Here is an 18,178-nt window from a genome sequence, read left to right on the forward strand (position 1 = left end):
ATTTAGAGTAGGTATATAAATAAGTTTACAGCGAACCAGGCATTGTCAGGATGGCACTGTTAGACCAAATAAAATGATACCTGGGTTGGAGAAATCCATCTTGTGTTTCTTTTTTTAATGTGTTTGAATTTTTAAGTTAATGAGATGCTTCATGCTAGACAAAGAGAAGTTCCTGATTCTGGGCTCCCCCTGCAGTCTGTGCCAGAGGGTGGTCTGTGTCGGCACAGTAATAAATTGTGTCACTTCCAGCTTACAGAAGGACGATAACAAAATAGAAATGATAAGAATAATAGGTCTCAGTTATCACAAATGTCTACAAGGAAAACTGTTGCTCATAGCAACCAATCATAGCTCAGCTTTCATCTTTTAAAGAGTTCTGGTGAAATGAAAGATGCTTAGTGATTGGTTGCTATGGGCAGACCAGGCAGTGTAACCTGTTGTGGTCAAGAAGATGTGCCTATGAAATATATATATTAGATATTTATTATATGGAAGTTTGCGTGTGGAGTGAGTGTGGCTATGTGGAGTGGGCAGGGCTATGTGGAGTGGGCGTGACTTGACACACACACACACACATACATACACTCAGTTTTATATATATATATAGATTGTCATTTTGATCGAGTTTTATTCCCCTTTTTGTTCAGCGGTATGATGAGAAAGCATAATTTTTTGCCACTTTATTTTTTATGGTGTTCACTACAGGGGTTAACTAGTATGACAATTTATAGAATGGGTCATTCCGGAAATGGTGATACCATATATGTGTACTTTTTTTTGTTTATTTTTGGTTTTACATAAACATATTTATTTATTTATTTTTTTAATATTGTTTTTTTTTTATTTTGTGATTTTGTGGCGCCCCTGAGGCTCAGTCACCACAGAGGTACTGCACCTTCTCCTAAGGTGTAGTGCCCCACCATCCAGGTAAGGTGGGAACTCCTTTCCACGCTCCAACACTCGCACAGCACACAACAGTGTAGTTCTGCACAATCACATTGTGGCTCAGTGCTTAGAGAATAGCAGAGCACCTTTGATGGTTCCCTGCTTGGAACACTGGATGTGCTGGGAGGTGGGTGGAGGTAAGATACATAAAAGAGTGGGAAAGTGTAGGATGTGAGGTTCAGTCTGACAGAAGGTCAGTCGGGTAGGAAGTCACTCAGACAGGAGTGAGGAACCCTGAAGAAGGGATGGAGGAAGGAGTGCTGCAGCTGCCTCAGTGATCTGAGCCAGCTGGCACAGAAAAGGAAGAGAGGGAGAAAGACGTAGAACTGAACCAAAAGCTTCCATAAGAAAGAAAGACAAGTACGGAACAAAGGAATAGAGAGAACAGAGAGGACGTGGGTTAGGAGAGGAACCCTGCCTATAGATTCTCAGCGCAAGGCTGGGGCCCGGTCCCCGAGGTTGTATGGACACTTATGGTTCTGCAGCAGACACCGGTGGAGTAGTTGGCTGTAAATGCACTACTCCCATCTAAGACTTGGGGCACAACCGCAATTGGATAGAGAGCTGGGACTCAGGAGAAGGGAGTCCCCGAAACAGGCTACAGCTGCCTGCCGTACGAGTAGAGTTCTTGGGAACATCTGTCAGGAGGAACTCCAGCGTACCACGGTACTGGAGATCTTCACACTTAAAGGCGCTATAGAGGAGACGTTCAGAAAAGGCACATAAGTTGGCGGAGTGTTGGAGGGGAGCTTTACATCTTGCCTGGAGGTTGACTGGGTCCCTCACCCGGAGGACACGGCACAGAAGCGGGCACTACTGACTGTGAGTAAAGCGTTGGAACTACATGCCCTGGTGTCCTCCATTCCTTCCTGCATCTGTCTGCCTAACACTGCTACATCCCCTGCACCGGACACTACACCACCTAAATGTCCCCACATCTACACTGCCCTGGGACAACAGCCCTGCCTGTGGAGGGCTATACCATCATTGCTGCACCACATCATCTGTCCCAGAGGATCTGTTTGCAGCGTCGGCTTAATACCTCCCTTGCCGAACACCACAGGTGGCGTCACGAACTATTCCATTCCTCTTAAACTATATTACAAACTCCCTTTGATTACTTGGGCACCCAGGGCCACGGACCGGGTCATCACCGCTGTGACTCATTCCTCTGACACTGGCCCGGTACCGAGTACCCCACGGCCCTGGGAGGGTGACCCAATTTGGCGTCACAAACAGGATGACAAGACCCGATGCCATCGGGTTCTGTGTGCCTGAGATTTGTTGGACTTTGAACTTTTGAAAATGTGCAGAAGACCCAATTTAATAGACTGCGACATGAATATTAAAAATGGCCGCTGGCGCAGAGAAGAAGGGCGTGGAGAGATAGGAGATCCTAGGAAAAGACCGCGAAGAGTCTTGGGCCTCCCCTGCCTGAATTACTATGTAACAGCAACATGGCCCACCCCCCCAGGGGTTCATATACTGGCTTGGTATGGAGGCGCTGGAAGAAGACGCCGCCCCCGGAAGGAGGGGCAGAAGAAGCCAGTGGCGGGAAAGAGGCTGAGGCGGGGAGAAGAACGCCAGAATGCCATTTTGGAGAGTGAGGGAAGGAGGCCTGGAGAGCATGCTGAGGTTGAGTTGGATCTCCCCGGCGCCATGGCTGAAGGCTCCGACCCCGTCTCTGAGATGAGTTGCCAGCAGCAAGAAGATGACATCGCCCAGCTGACGTGCCGTCTGCGACTGAGACAGGAGGCCTTATGGAGGCTGAGCAGGCCGCACGCCCAGGAGGTGCCTACACCACCGGAACCTCTGAACCTGGTACCTTCACCACTGGTACCTGCCACCACTGCACCGGACTGTCCTCAGGCAGCGCCAGTTTATATCTCCACGCTGTCCGTACAGCTGGTCGCGGCTTGCCCGGAGGAGTCACCGGAGACCCTCGGGAGCCGAGGCAGTGCTCTCGCCTGGACCTGACGCGGCTGCGCAGGTCCCACCGGAGGCCCCTGCGGACCCGAAGCCATCATCCGCACCACCACTGCCGGCACCCAGACCAGCCACTCCGGTGGATATCCCTCCAGCGGCCCACCGCCTCAAGCCTGCACCAGAGCCGATACACCGCCAGAAGGCCCCAGGTATGACTGCAGCCCATGCACCGGGAAAGGCCCTTCAGCGGCGGGATAGGTCGTGCTGGACCTTGTCTTGGACCGGGATACTAGTCCCAGGGGGGAAATATCTGAACCCCTAACGGTGGTGCCGCGGGCCCCAGAGGGTAAAAGCAGGTCCCGGGAGGAAGAAGAGAAGGCTGAGGCCTATTGCCAGCAGACCATCCGACAACTGGCAGCTGAACACCGGGAGAGGGAGCAGCGCCGGCTAGCAATATTAGGCCCAGATCTGGATGGGAAAGAGAAGGCCCGTGCAGGTCGCTATGGTCCCCGGAACTCGGCTGGATGGGGACAGGTCCTCAACATGAACCGCAAATGGGGGATTGGGTTCATCGCCGACCCCCAGAAGATCTCAGATTTGTTTTTCAGCCGGAGGGATGTGGAGTCTCACCTCCGGAAGGGGCACCCAGCGCGAGACCTGCACCCAGGGCAATATGTCACCTATACATGGCATGAGGGCCTACGCGGTTGGTACGCTTTAAACGTACGCTGCATAACGGAGGACTTACTGTCCATGTACCAGAAGGAGAAAGTGCATGTATCCCCACTGGTACCAGTCCCCACCTCTGTACCCCAAGCAGCATGTCGGCAGAAACCACCTACTGCTCCCATTGGCTAGAGTGTACCAAAAGTACAGAAAACAACAGGCTTCACCCCACTGGAGGAGGAATATTTGAGGACATAAACTACATTACAAACTCCCTTTGATTACTTGGGCACCCAGGGCCACGGACCGGGTCATCTCGCCGCTGTGATACATTCCCCTGACACCGGCCCGGTACCGAGTACCCCACGGCCCTGGGAGGGCGATCCAATTTTTTTTTAATTACTTTTAATTGCTTTTTTAAAGGGAACCTGTCACCTGTTTTGGACACTATAAGATGCGGCCACCGCCTTTTAGGGCTTATCTACAGTATTCTATAATGCTGTAGATAAACCCCCGGTCCGACCTGCAAGTGAAGAAAAATAAGTTTTATTATACTCACCCGGGGAGGTGGTCCGGTGCCGTCCAGTCCAATGGGTGTCCGGGGTCCGGCGCCTCCCATCTTCTTGTGATGCCGCTCTCCTGCTTCTTCATTGCTCCCCGGCATCATGCTCCTGCACAGGTGTACTTAACTGCCCTGTTGAGGACAGAGCAAAGTACTGCAGTGCGCAGGCGCTGGACCTCTCTGACCTTTCCCGGCGCCTGCGCACTGCAGTACTTTGCTCTGTCCTCAACAGGGCAGATAAGTATGCCTGTGCAGGGGCGCGATGCCAGTGAGTGATGAACCAAGCAGGAGGGTGGCATCGGAAGAAGATGGGAGGTGCCGGACCCAGACCTGCGTCACCCATCAGACCGGACCGCACCGGATCACCCAGCCAGGTGAGTATAATAAAACTTATTTTTCTTATCTTTCAGGTCGGATCGGGGGCTTATGTACAGCATTATAGAATGCTGTAGATAAGCCCTGAAAGGCAGTGGCCGTATCTTATAGCGGCCAAAACAGCTAACAGGTTCACTTTAAACTACTTTACTAAGTTCCTGTATGGGACTTCAACTTTTATTTCTCTAATCGATGGACTCATGCATTGCAATACATATGCAATACATATGCATTGCAATGCATGAGACCTGTCAGTTTTACACTGATAGAACACTTTTTAGAACTTGCTGCTGGTTGAGCCTAACAGGCCACCATAGCTGGTAGACCCAGAGGTCATCGTTTGAAATTCTTATGCCATGACATCCATTGGCTCTCCCATAATCACATTGCAGGGATACAGGAGTGGTGAGAGAAGGAGCTGAATGCCTCTCACAAACTTCTAAATGCCCTGATTGATATTGATTGCGGAATGTAGAAAATAACACATGGTTAACATCTTCAGGACCTGAGCCAATCAGGTCCAATGATGTCGCCAGTCAGAGCTATCGCTTTGCACCATAATCCCAGTGCTTGCAGGAATCTGGGAGTCCCGAGCGCTGTGAGACCGCCAACTGTTGACAAACATTGGCGGTGCACAAAGCCCAGCAAGCGGAAACATTTATTTACTGTTGGCAGTCGTGAAGGGGTTAACAGTACTTGCCCTTAGAATGAAACATCTCCTATATGTTAATAATTATTCCTCAAAAAGCTTTACAAAACAAAAAGGCTTCAATTACAAATCCCATATGAGTTGTCATTTAGCAATCGCCAAGTCCTCCTGAACTGTAAATCTGCCAAGTTACACAATAATACACCCGCAATCCAACGTCAGTTCTCAACAAGGAAGCTTCATTTTCAGGACTCTTTTAAAGATGGCTAAAAGTTACTGTAGAAGTTGCCTTAGTGGCATTAAACACAACCAAATGGTTCCCAGGCAAAATGGAATTTTTTTTACCAGTATGACACAAGGGATATCAAGGATTTAGATTCTTCTCAAATTAGGTATGGCACACCTGTACTATATGGTGGTCATTCAGAATAGCCTAATATTGGCCAAAACTCTTGATTTTAGCCAGACCGACCGACTGACCGTCTGATGACAAGTAATAGATATGTAGCTGACATTCATTGAGCAGAGATAAAGGGGGAAAAAGTAGAGGGGCGTGTAACATTTTAATTTGCCCAATCCTTATTTAAACTGGACACAAGCCATTCCCCCTCTTGCAGTTGAGAAAACATATATACCGGTATATGTATTACATATATTAATATATATAAGTAACTGGTCACTGATAGGAATGCATCTGGCAGTCAGCTACAAGTCCCAGCTGCTGCTAGACCGGAAAAAATAATGAACGGAGTACAAGTGAATATGAATATGCCCGTTCAGCCATTCATCTCTACATGTGTGACCACATTAATGTGGCAAAGTCATCATGAGTCCTCCCTGCTGTTACTTAACAAACAGGCCATTGTTTAGCAAACAGCATGGCTAAGAAATAATTTATTAGGTAGCCTGCTGAAAGATTCATGATACCGAAATGGTCACAAGAGGGTCCAGGTAATGCACAAATCAAAATGTCTTTTCAGTTTTCTGATCTGCCTGCAGTGGTTTAAACAGGTTCGACACCCAGTTAAAGAGGTAATCTCAAGTTTGGAAGAAATTCCCTACCTGTAGGAAAGAAGATAACTTTCTAATCATTAGGGGTCAAACTGCTGGGTTCCCACTGATCCCAAGAACCAGGGCTCAGAAGAGATCCATGTGAATGAAGCAGTGGTGGACCATGCGCAATGCTTATAGAAGTGGCAATGACCAGCTGAGCGGGGGATTGGCTATCAGCAGTGGTCCTGCTAAGAATGAATGGAGTGGCAGTGCGCATGATAGACCACAGCTCCATTCGCACAGGACTTTTCAGAAAATCTGATTCTTGGGATCGGTGAGGGTCCCAGCAGTCAGACACCTAGCAATTGGGAAGTTATCCCTAATTCAATAAATTGGTGATAACTTCCAAACTTCATTACCACTTTAAAGTATTTACATTTTAGGACTGACCTTAGATTTGATGGAGCCCCGTGAAAGTGTCTATGTGTCACATCTCATGCCCACCTATTATGATAGGATGTATAATAATCGTGCCCAAGTAACATTGTCAGATAGGGCCTTAATAACACTACCCTAGGTGAACTAGGCAATGTAGCTCTTACTTGACAAATTCTTTAACTGCTCAGAACAAACCTGGCATTGTGCAGACAGGAGAGGAGCGTCTGAGCAGCAGCCACTTTGCGTTTGCTGTTCTTTACAGCACAATGTATCTAATTGTGAAACAATTATTTTATTCCATTTTTAATGTTACAATATTAAGACAATGTTACTGTAGTTCTTAAGCACATCCCATAAAAACAAGTAATTGTGTTCTGTACTCTATGGTTTCTTCATGCACACAACCAAGTGGTTGTCTTAGGCTACTTTCACACATCGGTTTTTGGCGTCAGTCACAATCCAGCCGTTTTGGAAAAAAACGTATCCGTCACAGATTGTGAAAAACTGTTACGATGGATCAGTTTTATCGCTGGATCCGACTGCCCTACCTGGTAATAACAATTGGAGCATGCTCAGTATAAAAAACGGAATCTGTCGCTAGAGTCCATCATTTGACGGACAGTGACGGATACTGCGCCCATAGCCTTCCATTATAGCCAACGACGGACGGCGCTGGATTCTTCGCTGTCCGACTTTTCGACAGAGACAAAAAACGTTACTTTGTTTGTCGTCTCCGCCCGACGGACACAAAATTGCCAATGGATCTAGTGAACGACGGACGAAACGTGAGGCCATGCGTCGCTAGTACAAGTCTATGAGAAAAAATCGGATCCAGCGTCATCAGTCGCTGGATCCATTTTTTTCTTAAACTGACGGATTGCGACTGATGGCAAAAAACTGTTTTGTGAAAGAGGCCTTATTCGTTGAATATGGCAAGTCCCAATGTAGTCCATGCGCTGGTGCTCCAATGCACCTCATTGCCGATTAAAATCTCTGCCTCAAGTGGGGAAAAACTCGAAAGTACAGCACATAATGGACGGTGCCATGTGTCATGGGAGACACCGGAGGGTGCAGCGCTGCTCAGATGTATACCACATGATTGACAATTCAGATCCTCTCACTACACAATGCACACAAACGTCTTCACAAAAGGTAACCTTTTCCTCTGTCACCATTACTAGTTCACAGTCTCCTTTTCAAGCTTACTAAATGAAAGCATTTTATTCAGTTAAGAGTTTCCCGAAGAGCATGTTTAATCAAAGGAGAAGATCTCATTAATTTTAATAGGCAATTTCTTTAAACAAACACTAATTGACCTGCAAATCATCAAGAAAGGTAAAATAAGAAGAAATGGACTGAACATAAGGTAAATGCCAGCACGTACCATGAGACAAGCAGCAGATTAACGGGATTAAGGGAAATATCGGTGGCACATTTAACACTTTCAAATCAAAGTATTCTAAAGGCAGTAAACTTGTCACTTGGCACGCATCGTTTGTAATGTGAGAGAACAGAAATTTAGGAAGTTCTTGCACTGTATTTTTTCAGCTGTGGTTTGCAATATAATGAGAATTCAAGAAACACCACATGGAACATTGACACGAGATGTAATGCCAAGTGCCGCCCTGAGGGGTAGCACATTAATTAAAGATCTAAATAACATCAAAAAGTGTGATAGCATGTAACCATCTCTCCCCTCAGCCATCTCCCCTCAGGCCTCTTCGTTTCTCCACTCAGACCTCTCCCCTCACATCTTTGCCCTCAGGCCTTTTCCCCTCAGGTCTCTCTCCTCAGGCCTCTCCCCTCTCCCCTCAGGCTTCTCCACTCAGACCTCTCCCCTCATGTCTCTGCCCTCAGGACTTTCCCGTCAGGCCTCTCTCCTTAAGTCTTTCCCCTCAGGTCCCTCCCCTCAGGTCTCTCCCCTCAGGCTTCTCCCCTCTGACCTCTTTGCTTCTCCACTCAGACCTCTCCCCTCATGTCTCTGCCCTCAGGACATTCTCCTCTGGCCTGTCCCCTTAGGTATTTCCCCTCAGGTCTCTCCCCTCAGGCCTCTTCGCTTCTTCACTCAGACCTCTCCCCTCACATCTCTGCCCTCAGGCCTTTCCCCTCAGGTCTCTCGCCTCAGTCTGCTCCCCTCAGGCTTCTCCCCTCAGTCTGCTCCCCTCAGGCCTCTCACCTCAGGCTTCTCCCCTCAGGTCTCTCCACTCAGGCCTCTTTGCTTCTCCACTCAGAACTCTGCCCTCACGTCTCTGCCCTCAGGCCTTTTCCCTCAGGCTTTTCCCCTCAGGTCTCTCTCCTCAGTCTGCTCTCCTCAGGCCTCTCACCTCATGCCTGCACTAGGCACTATACAGACTTCCTATACCGTTCTTTTATATCTATAGATGCTTGTGTGCCAGATGCAATGGCATAGAAGATTATAGGGATTCAATCCATAGATCAATTTACAATTCTCATCCATGTGTATTTTCTGTTGATTTTGTTGCAGAAAGATCTTCAATCATCTGAAATAACCCCAAGCAGATGAATAAGATAAATTTTCAGCTGAACACGTTTCTTGGAATTCTCCTACAGAAAATGTTCCTGTGTGAGGCCGGAGTCACACTGGCGAGGAATACGGGTGCGTGAGAGGCGCAAAAAGCACGCATTAGACACGGACCAATGATTCTCTATGGGGTCACTCGCACCAGGCGTATATTTCTCCTCCGTATCCTCCGCTCCGTGCCACTCGCAGCATGCTGCGATTGTCAGCGTACTACGCCCGTAGCACGCCAATGCAAGTCTATGGGTGCGCAAAAAATACGGATTACACACTGAACACACGTGTGACCTGCGAGCAATACGCAGGTCTTTTGGCTGGTGAACAGGAAATGGGCCAATCCATCATCAGGAAGCGTAGACATGCAAATGAGCTCAAAAAGCGCTCCAGACATCCAGGAAGTACGCCTCCATGGAGTACAGCAGCAGCATGGCGTCCACTTACATAAATGTGGAGATGCTAATTGTGCTGGTGCAGGAGCGTCCAGAAATATGGGACCCACGCGACGCAAACTATGCGAACCGCACAAGAAAGGAGGCGTCATGGAGGCGCATCTGTCGCCAGATGTACCATGACTTCGGTGACAGACCACGTGATGAGCAGCAGAAAATTCGTAAGTGCAACCATAAAAATATAATTAACGTTAGCGCGCGCTATAAAATGACTCTACAATCAGCCCCCCCCCCTTCCTGGGCATGTAATTTTAGCCTCATGAGGCCGTTACATTAGGATGTGACACGTGGCTTCACACAGCCATAATTAGGGGTTAGGCCACAAGCTCCTCATCCTCCTAGCCACTAAAATTAGTTTCAGGGGAGCTAATGAGACCCTGGGTATCGGCACAATTACATATGCCACCATGGGTAGAACGCACACCCCAGAAGGCCCCATGCCTAGACTACTGTTTGAAAATGTGACCTCTCAAATATGTGATTTTGACAATCTTTCCTGTCACATTGCAGTGGAAGATGTGATGAAACGGTGGAGAAGCATCCGGGACCAGTACCGCCGGGAACGCCAGCAGCGGTCCAGGAGTGGGGATGCTGGCCATGTCAAGCGGAAATATATATATTATGACCGGCTGAACTTCCTAGCCCCAATTCTGGCTCTGAGACCGTAAGTACATACCTCACACCACATGACACAAAAACATTACACAAATACTTTACAGGGACAAAAATATTGATGTATTTTTGCCTCTGTTCTATTTCATAACAGAACTCAATCCAACCTTACGGATCGAGGAACGGCCTCAGAGGCAGAGCCCATTATTGATCCTGTAGGGGATGAGGTGGCTGGCCCATCTTCTCTCCCTACAAGAAGGATGTCTGAAGAGGAGGCATCACAAGACCACCCAATGGGTGCCCGACACAACACACCACCAGGACGGTCTGCAGCTGCAACCTCACCCATCCTGGAAGAGATGGGCAACTTGAGCAGCAGCCCAACTGCCCAGATCAGGCCCTCCCCACAGGCTGCTCTTGCATCATGGCGAATAAGAAGAAGGCGCCAGATCGCCATTCAAGAGAGCCGGACCCATGTGGACACTGGGGTGCTGAATTACTTGTCCAGAGTCACTACAGATGATGGTGAGGAGGCCTATGCACGTAGCCTCACCCTTTATCTCCGTGCCCTTACCCGTGAGGTCAGGCTCCGTATTAGGGGGTGTATTCAGATCCTGCTTGATGCAAGCACCCCCCCCAATACCCCATATGAGGTGTTTGAATTTCTGGAGAGGTGGCAGCTCTCACCAAGAAATTTAATGCGCATGAGACCATCCACACAGATGCTTGCTCAAGCAGGGTCTGAACAGCCCCTAATACGTGGGCCAACACCTCAACCCCTTCCTCCCCCTACCCATCCTTCGATTCCGCAGCCCCAAATGTCTTCATCAAGCCAACCCCACCAATATGGCCACTTGTACCCACCCAGTGTTGGAGGCTGGTCCCAACCGGGTTGGGGACGATCTGGCTATCTTGGTGGGTATGAGCCACGGGCCTACCAGAGCCAACAAGAAGCCCCTCACCATCATCATTATTACTCTGGGCAGTATCACCAACAGGCCCAGGAGGCTGGACAACAACAGCATCATGGGCAACAGTATGGCCCCACACAGGGCGATGTTGGCCACAATGTCCAGCAGCACCCACAGGCTGTTCCTCCCCGTTCCCCTTCCCCTACATATGAGGATTTATGACTCTAAAATTTGGAGATGTCCAGTGACATGTAACTGGTGCTTCTAATCTAGACAAAAAAAACAGGTGTTCTCCTTCACCAACATTTAGAACATAATTTAACACTCACATTTTTAAACAATGTTTTCCAAACATATGAAACAATCCATCATAACAGGCAACGCTACCTCACGCCTTTCACACAGATATTACATGTGTGTATAAAAGAGAATATTTAAATGCGCTATGCTGTTTTACATGAAAAGATGAAAATACACTAATCACTTGCTAATGCATAGGAAAGGCGTGCTTGCCTTTAGTTAAGTAGTCAACTTTGTTATTAGCATTCTCTAGTAAACCAATTTGAGGCGACCAGCATTCACAATATCACGCTCTCTCTATGTCTTAACAAGTGAGTTTTGTATTTTCATCCTTTCCAGTATAGCATGCTTAAATATTGTCTGTTCTACAGACAGATAATATCTGTGTGAAAGATGTGAGGTAGCCTTGCCTGTCATGGTGGAAGCTTTCTATGATTGGAAAACATTATGAGGAAATGTGAGTGTTATCTTATTCACTTTATTTAGGTGATGGAGCTCACCCTTTGTTGCCTAATCAAGGTTAATGTAGGCATGCAGCAATGTTGTAATTGCATAATGTTTGGTGCATTTTTTTTCCGTAATGTTAATGTTACACCAAGTTAAAGAAGGCACAAAGGATCATTTTGGCCATTGCCAAATTTGTGTTCTGGCAAAATTACGTTTGCCTTTAAACAAAACAAACAAAAAAAAGGCAAAACTAAAAATTTGTCTACTCTAGTTAACGTCTCTGTGTGATTTCTCACTATCCATCACAACATACTTACAGACACCAACCAATGCAAAGAAACACTCATAGAATCATAAAAAGGCTTGAGTAATATATATTTAGACACACTTTGAAAAAAATAAATTATAACATAGACACAGCATTCTCTTGCCAAGACGTTGCCCCCTCAGGTGAGATAAAGTAATTTGTGAATATATCACGCACTTTGAGGCCAGAGAGCGGTCTACGTTGAGGGATGATAGGTGGTCTCACCCTGCGCACATTGTCTGGCCTACGCACAACACCATCAGAGGAGGAACAATCATGGATCCTGGTGAAGTTATGCAGAACAACACAGGCTTTCACAACTTCATTCACATTTTGCTCACTCAACTGAATGGCAGACTGGAGTACCCGCCATTTGGCACAAAGAATCCCAAAGGAACACTCCACCAGTCGCCTAGCACGTGATAGGCGCAAGTTAAAAATTCTGCGCCTGTGGTCAAGGTTGCGCCGGGGATATGGCCTCATGACATTACGTGATAACTGAAAGGCCTCATCTGCCACAAGGACATAAGGGACTGATTGTTCGGGGGAGCCTGGTAGCTGGCGTGGTGGTGGTAGATCCAACTGGTTGGTGCGTAGCCGACGACCCATTATGGAAGTATTGAAGACTCTAGAGTCTCCCGTCCTTCCATAGGCCCCAATGTCAACAATTATAAACTTGTATTGAGGGTCTACCAGAGCCAACAATACAACAGAAAAGTATTGCTTATAATTGAAGAATTGGGACCCTGAGTTCGGCGGCTTACGCACCCTGATATGTTTGCCATCCAGGGCCCCAATACAATTTGGAAACTGGCAGTCCTCCTCAAAGTCCCTTGAAATCCTTAACCAGTCTTCCATCCTGGGCTCGGGTAGGACCACCTGATGGAGTCTTGTCCAGATTTCTGCACATGTAGACCTCACTATGCCTGAAATGGTGGACTTTCCAATGAGAAACTCATGGTGGAGGGCGGCATAAGACAGGCCAGTGGACAGGAAGCTGTAGAACAACAGAAATAGTACATGTTAGAATGGCTAAAGTAAAAAAAAATCAGTTACATGCCGACCAAACTTGGTAGGAAATGAGAGATAACAACACACACATATGTGGTGGCACAATGACTAAGTGATATGCAGGACATATTAGATGTAACATTCTGCTGTGTCAGGTGAAACATATTTTGAGTAAGATGAGGGTATTAAACATTGTCCAAGAAGGCCAAAAAACATAAATTAACACACACATTATGACCATAGAGAATGTGGTTGTGGAGTACATACCGTATTGTGAGTAGAAGTCGCTCCTCTGCAGATATGGCTTTGCGCATCCTAGTGTCCTGAAAGGTGATCCCAGGGCGCACTGTCTCCAAGAGGCGATCAAATGTGGAAATGCTCATTCGACAGTACTGGTAAAATTTGTCCGGATGCTCCCGCAGAGACGAATAGAGGCGGTGAAAATGCCCTCTTGTGAGTCGTTGCCTCAAAAGTGGATGTACCCACATGCGTCTCCTCCTCCGCGGATCCACTATCACAGGATATGGTTGGCCAAAGCGCAGTGACAAAAGCCAGGTAAAGAGAACCTGCTCGGTTGTATTGAATGTCAGACCCTCTGCCATGCTGCACAGAGAACACCAACACACCTCGTGAAAGCAAGGTGAGAAATGTACAGAATGTAGGCAGCCACCTGTTTCTGAGTGTCTAAATAGGGTGCAGGCTAATGATTTAAATTGTTTGCAGGCCTCAAAACCGTTAAATGTCCATTTTGCAAGGCTGCGAGAAAATCTCGCCATACGGATTGCATACGGATTACATACGGAGACACACATGCGCAAAATACGCGACCTCACCTTGCTTATGGATGACCTACGGACCACTATTTAGTGGTCATTGATCCGTATTACGCATGTGTAGGGAAGGTGACCTGACGGACGGACGGACTAGTCAGAGTGAAGAAAGATAGGTTTGCACAGTGTAGGTAGGAGACAGTGATTACAGTGGGGAAACAACTAGAAAAGTGTAGTGGACGTGCAGTACCTTGGGATGACCATTAGATGGCAGGGTGGAGTGTGAGCAAAGGACTTTACAGCAGCTTAGGGCTTTAGAAACCGTTGGTCATGGGGGGCGTGGTGACAGTTAGTGACAGTTTCAAGGAACCGGGGAAGTTATAAATTCTGAGGGAGGGTTCCAGAAGGTTCCAGTCCCCAGGGGGAGCCCAGGTGACAGGAGGACTTCGCCAGTCTGTGTGTCCTGAGGAGAATCCGACCAAGGGGACTGAGGAGAGGGAAACGTCAGGGGGTGGTCCTGACAGAAAGATACCGCAGAAGAGACGAGGCAGTGAGTGCCATATACCGTATTTGACACGACGACTGACCAGTGAAAGCGCTGTTGGTTATTGGGCCTAGGGCGGCCACAGTGGCGGACCTGGCAGGAGCGTCGAACAAGTGAAGGAGGGACAGTACGCATATGTACGTCCTCACTGTAAAAGTACGGTGTGTAAACGGCTCTGGAAACGGAGGGCCGATAAGTGAAGACACGTGCGGTGTGCTGCGGAGGCCGTCAGGCGGACGGCAAGTAATGAAATAAACTTGGACCTGTTGCACCCAGAATCTGCCTCATCGTGTCTCTGTCATCATCTCTGCGCGGTACAAAAGTAGGACCACCCCCCCCAGCTCGGCACCCCACCACCGGCACTACATTTGGCGTAGTCGGCAGGATCGCCGCCGCTAATACGCTATCTTCTGAGGCAGGCCTGCAACTGAAGGACTGAGGAAAACTTGGACTGCTCTATTTCGGATTATAAACACCTGTGGACTAAAAATTACTGACCTGTGGATTACAAATTGGGACGCTGTGTCGGATCTGTGTTGCTTGCAGAGGATCCAAGGCAGTAGCTGATTCTGCCCAAGATGGCGGTATTACTTCAGCGCAGAGGAGAGGTCCGGGTGTTTGCAGTTGTTCAGAATGGACTGGGACCCCCTCCAACGTACCCCAAAAGGAAGCAATATATGCCCGGAGACCGACGTTTCCATATATTGGACCCTGGCAGATGGATGGAAAGGTCTGCCAACGCCCCACCCAGCAGGAGGAGTGGCACAGAAGAAAAACTTGGCTGCGGCTGTCTGACGCCATTCGAGTGCTGCCCAATGGACGGTATGAGATGCTGCGGGTGTCGGGGCATCGGCCGCCTAGAGTGGCAATGGCGGCGAGAGATGGAGCTGCACCAGAAGTCATCTTCAGATTTACGGGCAGGCAGCGGGATGCTGAGCCGGGGAGCGGAGCCTGAGGGGAGTCAGCGAGAACGGCTGCCACCAATACCAGCAGAGGACTTCTCAGCGGAGCCCCCGAGTCCGGAGGGAAGGCCCGCAGGACAGTGGAGCAAGGAACGGAGGCTGCGGGGGAAACTGCGTGATGATGGAACGGAGGCCGCAGCGCCAGGGAAGGTGAGAGTACCCCCGGCCCTACCAGTGCCTCCGCAAGCGGCCCCCACCATTCTGCTGCAGCACGCGGCCCCCTGCGCACCGGAAGGCCTAGTTACCACGGGCCCCGTGGTGTATGCAGAGCTGAGCGAGGTCCCCGCTCATGTCCCCGAACTACCCCGCCCGGAGTCACCAGTGCAGAGCTCACCCAAAGAAGATGCTGCTGCGCTTTCCCTGCTAATAGCAGCTGCATTGTTGAAATCGGCCGTTACTCCGACTCCGTTGGAAGTAGTGGATGCGGCCTGTCCTGAGGCCGCGGTTATGCCGCTGCTGGAGTCGGCTGCGACCGATTTAGCGGGCCCTGTGATTCCAGCCCCCGAGGACCCGGTTCTCCCCATTTGCCACCTGACCCCAGCGGCTGCTGGGCCGCAGAAATCTTCGGCCGTTTCTGTCTTGCGGTCTTTTTCAGCGGAGTCCCGCCCACCGGACTCCAGGGCCCGTGCTGTTCCCTCCGTGTGGGAAGCGGAGGTGATCAGGAAGAAAAAGGCCCGGGAGCAGGAAGTGTGGAACCTGCTCCACACTCAAGGAGAGGCCGTCATGGAAAAGAAGAGGACTTGAATGGACACCCTCAGTATCCCCGTGGAGCCCTCACCTCTGTCCATTGAGAGTGGTATAGACTGTCAGGAGTTCGATGCACCGTTGTGCAGATTATAAGGACAGTTGCATTTAGAAAAAAGTTTTGTTGTTGTTTAACTGATGCAACTATTTTCTCTCTCTCTCTCTTTCTTTCTTCTTTCTATGTTCTTTATATACGAAAATATGTTTACCTGACAGAACGGGGATATGGAAAGCGGAGGAGTGTCCAGGTCCAAGGAAGGGGGGAGGAGGAAAGAAGACATGCAATGTTATGTTGTTATATGTTGGTTTTAAAATGAGCAAAAGAAAACGGAAAAAAAAAAATTATAAAAAAATGGGTACTTGTGCTATTATAAAGTTGTTTATTGTATAATATGCCAAAGTAAAATGCAACAGGTCCGGGTAAGGGAAGGTCTGCGGGACCAAAGGAAAGTGTGAGATCCGGTAGGGATCTAAGAGTTGAGGTCTGGGAGACCGGGACGCCGACCATGACATGTAATTGAAAGAAGGAAAATGAGTGGGAAGATGTGAGAAAGACAGCCGTCCTAGGTCAGGTCCCCGACACCACGGACACCCCTGAAGAAGGAAAGGCGGGCGCCGGCAATGATCTGGTAGGTGAGTGGCCTCGATCATGGCGTACCGGATAGTGAAAGGTAACAGTAGGGGAGAGTAGGGGAAAGATACACGCCGTAGAGAGAATACGGGTGTACCTTGCCCAATTTGAAAGACGTTGTCATGTGGCGTGCGCGCTGGTGAGTAGCAGTAGGCTGCTCAGAGCATAGTGCTCCCAGTGTGGTTCGGCCCCCGCAGATAGTGGGTTTGGCTCAACTTCTGGTCCGACAACAGAATGTAGGTGTAGATTCAGAACGACGAAGGCAGGGATGACGATTGTCGAGGACGACAATGGACAAAGGAAGGGGGAGTGTAGGGAAGGTGACCTGACGGACGGACGGACTAGTCAGAGTGAAGAAAGATAGGTTTGCACAGTGTAGGTAGGAGACAGTGATTACAGTGGGGAAACAACTAGAAAAGTGTAGTGGACATGCAGTACCTTGGGATGACCATTAGATGGCAGGGTGGAGTGTGAGCAAAGGACTTTACAGCAGCTTAGGGCTTTAGAAACCGTTGGTCATGGGGGGCGTGGTGACAGTTAGTGACAGTTTCAAGGAACCGGGGAAGTTATAAATTCTGAGGGAGGGTTCCAGAAGGTTCCAGTCCCCAGGGGAGCCCAGGTGACAGGAGGACTTCGCCAGTCTGTGTGTCCTGAGGAGAATCCGACCAAGGGGACTGAGGAGAGGGAAACGTCAGGGGGTGGTCCTGACAGAAAGATACCGCAGAAGAGACGAGGCAGTGAGTGCCATATACCGTATTTGACACGACGACTGACCAGTGAAAGCGCTGTTGGTTATTGGGCCTAGGGCGGCCACAGTGGCGGACCTGGCAGGAGCGTCGAACAAGTGAAGGAGGGACAGTACGCATATGTACGTCCTCACTGTAAAAGTACGGTGTGTAAACGGCTCTGGAAACGGAGGGACGATAAGTGAAGACACGTGCGGTGTGCTGCGGAGGCCGTCAGGCGGACGGCAAGTAATGAAATAAACTTGGACCTGTTGCACCCAGAATCTGCCTCATCGTGTCTCTGTCATCATCTCTGCGCGGTACAAAAGTAGGACCACCCCCCCCAGCTCGGCACCCCACCACCGACGCTACACATGTAAAATACTGACCGTATTTTGCGCAGGTTAGTGTGACTCCAGCCTTAGTACAAGACTGGTGTAAGGCAATACAATACTATAAGCACCAATGACAAGGCATTAGGTGCATTCATCAGCTGGCTCCTGTATTGTTACTGAATTACAATTCAGTGATGGCTAAAATTAGGGAATTGTTTTTTTTCGCACTGCGAGCTAGCCATACCATACAGAAATAAAAGGGCTAGGAACAGGAGAACACCAATGTGGCTAAATAAGGATGTAAAAAGGGCAATAAATAACAAGAACAGGACATTTA

The sequence above is a fragment of the Dendrobates tinctorius genome, unplaced genomic scaffold (genome assembly GCF_039654945.1).
Source record: "Dendrobates tinctorius isolate UK_male_01 unplaced genomic scaffold, ASM3965494v1 ptg000048l, whole genome shotgun sequence".
Lineage (NCBI taxonomy): Eukaryota > Metazoa > Chordata > Amphibia > Anura > Dendrobatidae > Dendrobates > Dendrobates tinctorius.